This window comes from Cannabis sativa, chromosome 5, assembly GCF_029168945.1.
Source record: "Cannabis sativa cultivar Pink pepper isolate KNU-18-1 chromosome 5, ASM2916894v1, whole genome shotgun sequence".
In the NCBI taxonomy this organism is placed as follows: Eukaryota; Viridiplantae; Streptophyta; class Magnoliopsida; order Rosales; family Cannabaceae; genus Cannabis; species Cannabis sativa.
The window spans coordinates 28,907,283-28,913,983 of NC_083605.1; positions in this window are offsets into that span (position 1 = coordinate 28,907,283).

Consider the following 6,701-nt stretch of genomic DNA (forward strand, 5'->3'; position numbering starts at 1 on the left):
CTTAAGATTCAAGGAAGAGATGAAGAAGTTGCTAGAATAATTAAGCTATTGAAAAATGTCAAAATTTGCTGTATGTGTTTGTGTTAGAATATTATCTTTTCTATTGTATATGTTATTTAGTGTTTAACAAATGTAGATGCACAATTTAACAGTATAAGAAATAGTGTAAATTGGCAATGTAGCTGCACAAGTGTTTAACAAATGGAGTTCAGTTTGAATAGTTGTGTAAAATATAGGTATCACTCTTTTCTCTTCTCTATCATTCCTTTTCTGCTTAAGGTTGTGTCATGTTGTGTTGTGTGTACAACACTCCTAGGTTTCACCAAAGTGAGATTGACTTTGATTTTTTTCATATTGACCTCACATTAAACTCATGTATTTAACTTCCATAATTTATAGAAGATAATGAATTAATCTTTTGATTATAATGCCATTAATTTGCACTATATACATGTTCATGTTTACATATGCTTTCTTAATCTTCATTTTTGATATGAAACTGAATTAAGAAATATTAACTTAGTACTTATGGAGAAAAGTATAATAAAATGTGCATGAATTCAATTATTAATGATGTTCTTTCAAAAATCATATTAGTTGAAGAAGCCCCTTGAAAGTATTCTTGAGGTTGTCTCTACAAAATTCAAATATTAAAGAAACAAAACTGAGAACAAGAAGTTGATCTGAATTATACTAACATGATAGCTTGTATGGTTCATTTTTCTGCAGATAATGATAGCATTTTTGGTTGCATATTTGCATGCTTCGCAACTACTTTTCTTTCCTTAAATTTCTGATCCTCATCACTCGCGGTTAATCTCTACTTTTAAGGTCTTGAGCTGATAATGAAGCAAAGTTATTGAAAGAAGAAGGACCATTTGATTCTACCACTAATTAATGTGATTTCCATTGTGCAAAGTTATGGTTCATTTTTCTTGTTTGTATACATATATATAAGCCAATTCTCTAACTATTTTAACTAAAGTCACATCAGCTGAACCAACTAACATAACAGCTCGGCCAAGTTGTCATGCCAATACTCGAACCCTATAAATATAAGCAGTTTGGATTATTATTGTTCTAACTCTTTTAATGTTGAGCAGTAGATGGTGTAATAGTAGAATTATGATAATGAAAATTCAAAGTTCAATAAGAGATCTCTTATGCTTACTGGTTATAGCTCAAACAAAATAGTGTGTTGCATGAATTGACAATCCATATATAGATCCATATATAAACTGTTTTCGTTGCTACATATGTGAATTTATACAAATTCACCAAAAAAAGATCCAAATTTATCAAAAGAGATTTATATATTAACTATTACTGTTCCAACATATGTGAATTTATACAAATTCATCAAAATATATCAAAATATGCATAAGCCCTGCTCATATTCAAAATGATGCCTAAAATCTTGAGCATCCACTTGGCTTTAACTACTTTATCTTAGTGTTCAATCTTTGCTAGTTATATGAATTTGTACAAATTCATCAAAAGAGATTCAAAATAATGCATAATCTCTGTATACAAAATGATGCATACTTCTTGAGCACCCACTTTGCCCTATCTATTCATTCTTAAGCACCCATTCATAGCTACTCTACTCTACAAATACATAAAATATAATTAAAAGCATCTCAAATTTTGTACATATTTATAATTGGATTAATTTTTAATGTATGGTACCTATAATTGTTCATTTCTATCTTGTACAGTTCTCTTTGGGCTGAAGAGCTAACTGAAGCTTGAGACAGAGGATTGTTGTTTCTCCCATAAGTACCAAGATCCTTTGGTTGAGTTTTCTTTGCCTACACATAATCATAAAAACAAAAGTCCTTTAAAACATGTAACACTTCTGCAATTATCAAATTCAACAACTAAACTAAACTAACTATTGATAGAATAAAATCTGTAGGAGAATTTGACACCAAAAAAAAAAGTAGCAGTAGATAGTAGCAATAGCAATACACACAATAAATTGCACAATTCAACTGCTTAATATCTAATATCCAGTTGGTTTGTTTAAGTAGATAGTAGCAGTAGTTAGAGAATAAATTACACAATACACACAATAAATTACATTAGATAGTAGCATAGTAGTAGTAGCAGTAGATAGTAGCAGTAAATTACACACAATAAAAGCACTCTCTGTCGCCAAGCAAAACAAACCATGGGAAATTAAAAGAGAAAAAAAAATTACAAAAATATTAGGTAAATAATAGTAAAAAGACAGTGACAAACCCACCTTCAAAATGCATTCACATCATATACAAAAATACACAATAGTAGCAGTAGCAATACACACAAAAGCTGTCTTGTTGCAGTAGCAATACACACAAAAATACACAACAGTAGCAGTAGCAATACACAATAGATAGTAGCTAATTAAAGACAAGATAAAGATTATAACCAAATAATAGTTGCAGTAGTTAGAGAATAGTATAGAATTACTCACAGAAGTTGTCTTATTGCTGCCACATGTCCTTAAATTGTGCCCCTTGCCACCACAACCCGAACACTTAATTATCACATATTTTCTCTTCAATTTCTTGCCCAAAACAAGTTCTTGAAGTTCAAGTTTTCTACTTTTCTTTGGCCTTCCTGGCTGCTTCTTATGAACTGGATTTTTCATTCAAATCTTGACACTCATCTTGATTCCGAATTGGGAAAATCTGGTAAGAGTAAGCTTTCATATAATATTCTTTTTTGTACCACTTACTCACATACAGCTCTGGATCCTGTTTATTGTGCCAAATTGCAGCCACAGTATGGCTACATGGGATCCCGGTAAGCTCCCATCGCCTACATGAACAAACCCATGACCTTAAATCAACAGAGTAAATATTTCCATACATGTTATGGATTTAGTAAATCAATTCTCCTGATTTGGTGGGCAAATGGGATCCAGCTTCCTCTTTGTTCTTTTCAATAATTTGTACTGCTTTTGGTGAAATGTTAGAATCCCACATGAGCACAGATTGTCTATGTTTGGTCATCCTTTGCATCAAGTACATCCTTATTCGCTCTAGCATAGACAATATTGGTCTTTCTCTAGCTGCAAGTATTGATCGTGTCCCATTAAAACCCTCACACATATTATTCAGGAGTATATCACATTTAGGGTGAGTCCTAAAGTGTGATTTAGACCAATGACTTGGACCTGCAACAATCAACCACTCATAAGCCTCGTTACTGATCTTTTTAATCTCCTCCATTGCAACCTCAAACCTTCGAATAGTTGGTTCTCTAGCAGCCTTCCACAAGAGGTCTTTTAGAGTTTTATCCTTGAATACCTTGATAAAAATTTTCTCCAAATGCCTAGCACAATGACGATGTTCGGCTTCGGGTACCCCTTCATCCCACATACCCTTCAAAGATTGCTCCAATCCTTTTTACTTGTTCGTGATAAAAGTCCAATGGTTGGAGTTCTCAATTTTCAAATCTACCCTCAATAGATTTAGAAACCAACTCCATGAATCTTTGTTCTCTATTTCCACCACGGCAAATGCAACTGGAAACATTTGGTTGTTCCCATCTACTCCAATTACTGTCAAAAGCTGACCTGGATGTACACCTTTTATATGACAATCATCCAAACCAATAACAGGCCTGCAACCCTCATTAAAACCCTCTCTTAACCCAGAGTAGCACAAATATATCCTCTTGAACCGTGGAACCCCATTCTCAACATTTTCTGTCAAGAATTCCATTGTTGATCCCTTATTAGTGTATTTGATTTCTTCCGCATAGTCCCAAAGAGCAGCATATTGTTCCTCATAGCTCCCTTCAATGACTTTTGTTGCAAGAAGTCGAGCTCTATATGCCTTATTCCTAGATATTTCAAGCACATGATCCTTGTTAACCTTCTTTTGAAATGACGAGACACCCAAATTTTCATTGACCTTGAACTCTTCCCTGTATTTTTCACTCAACCATTGAGTAGTTGCAAATCTGTTACTATTAGATCTACAACACTTGTGTACTTTTTCATAACTTTTGATGACAAAAGTGGGGCTATCATCAATTTTGGAAGCATAACACATCCATCGGCAGTTAACTCCTTTACATTGTGCTCTAACTCTATGAGGTTAACTCTTCTTAAAGAATATTGTTGGATTATATTTTACCAAGATCTAGATTCACTACCATGTATGTTATTTAACATCCTAAATATTAATTTCTAAAACTATGTAATTTAAACACATAAAAGGTATGAGAAACCTTACAGTGGTTGCTATAGAATTAAATGACTCCTTTCGTTCAGATCTCTAACCCTTGTATCCATTCTGTAGTAGAGTATCACCAAGATCTGAGCCCGAAACTCCTTCCTTGTGTTTGGATTCTTCACAGTCTTACACACTACGATTGAGGACCAACTTGTTATGTGTGGGCATGTACTCAATCACTAATGGCCGAATTTTGGTTTGTGAAGAAGAGGCTATGGTGTTTCGAATTGAAGAAGACAAAAAGGAAGACGTCGCATCAACCTAGAGAGAAAACTAGGTTTTTCAGCTTTGGAGGCATTAGTTGGATAATGAGACCATAACCTTCCTTTTATACTATCTTCAATAGGGTTAGGGTTGAATTATTAGGAATAAAAAAAATGATAAAATAGGGTAAAATACCACTTGATGGCCGGCCACTTAATGGGCCTCACACAAGTTTGGGTTTTGTCATTTTTCCCTACTATTTTACCTATTTTTCATAAATACCACTTTTTGCAACTTCAACCCTATAAATGCCAAAACTATTCATTTAATAATTAAAATAACTATCAAATAAAATTGTCAAGTATAACATTTATTAATCAGACTCCATAAAATCTCTTAATCAACAAATAAACCCCAAAACACTATTTCTTCACAATCAAACCATATCTTAGTGAAAAATTCATAAACTAGGCATAGTCTAATTTCAGAATTATAATTGATTAACTAAAATTTAATTAACTAAGTCTTACAAGCAGTTTGTCTCAACTAGTATAGGGACGATGGGCCTATATAACCGAGGTTCCAATAAGCATATATAGAATTTGCCAAGTAAATTCACTAACTTATTAATTCCTCATTGCATCCACCATAGAACTTGGAATTGCACTCTCAATTACATAGAACGCTCTATATGTTCCACGATATAGATACGCTATTAATTATCCATTGTTATAATCCCAATAATCAATGATCCTCTATAGATGATCTACATGCATAGGGACAAAATTACCGTTACACCCTTTCGATGTATTTTATCCTTAAAACACTTGGCCACCTATAAATGATATTTTAGTGAACTAATATAATCACTAAAATGAGTGCTCTATCATTTATCTTTATTTAGCCTAGCTCGAAGGAAATCATCGTTTCACTTCTATGTCCGGATAGAAGCTATAGATTTCATATCTATGATTAGCGCTCCCACTCCATTATACTACCATGTTCCCAAAATGTACATATCACTTAGACCAAAAAGTAGGCTTAACTAAAAAATCAAAGAACACAAATAACACTCTTGAGATCGAACCTAGCCATGTTAGGATTAAGATCATCTAATCTAGTATCAACTAGGTGATATTGAATTGAATAGATATTACGGTAAATTTATCATATCTAATCCAAGTTCAATATCGGTTCCTTCCAATGTATACTCCATACATCTGATACTAGTAAACTTTGCCAATGCCCTGGAAAGGACATAACACTTATCCAAGGTGTAAGTATACCTATCGCTGATTATCATGCCAGTCTAAATCCAGTGAATTGACAAATCAGGGAATTAAAATTTTGAACATATAATCATGATTATATTCCACTGTGCTGACAACACTATAATCACGAACAAATACATATGTTCTGGACTAAATAGAATTTATACATTAAATAGAATCATGAAATAAATCATGTGTACCATGCAACATAGAATGCGATTTCTGATTTTTATTAATTAGTAAATCTGATTATATTGAAATGGGTTTTATTTAGGGCACAAAACCCAACAAACTCCCACTTGCACTAATATAAAACAAAAAGTGCATTTCAAATAATCTCAACACCTTGATATCCAAATCAAGTGTAGTATGTAGTATTCTCTCCGTAATAGGATCTAACAGGTTGTATTCAATAAAACCTTTCCTCCACCATTACATTTCCTTAATCACAAAATCCTTGATATTGTGAAATTCCTCTCTGTATGTCTACTCCTCTAGGGATACTGGATTCTTTACTTTTTGGCAACTACTTGTGCGTTAGTCAGGATGTAACACTAGTAGTTAATAAATGTTGGAACAATGCCAAAAAATGTATAGAACTTTCCTTAGACTGAATAAGTATCTTTCCTGCAACTTTAACATTCAGTCTTCTGGTAGACTTAGAGACTTCAGATAGGTTTTTACACTTCTCAAAAATCACTACTCCACCCCCAAAGTAATCACCATCTCATCATCAGACTTTCTAGCACTAAGGCAAGCCTAGAAATCTGATTTGGTGTAGTCTAAGAGTATTAAATACTGTTGGGTTTTATGCCCTAAATAAAACTCTTTACAATCTGATTAGTTATCAATATAAGAAATTTGAAGTGATTGATGTTTGCATGAAAATTACATGCTAATGGTTTAAATATGTTTATTACATTTACACACAGAATCAGTTAAATCCAGATCATATGTTTATTCACAATTATAGTATCGTCAACACAGTGGAATGTGA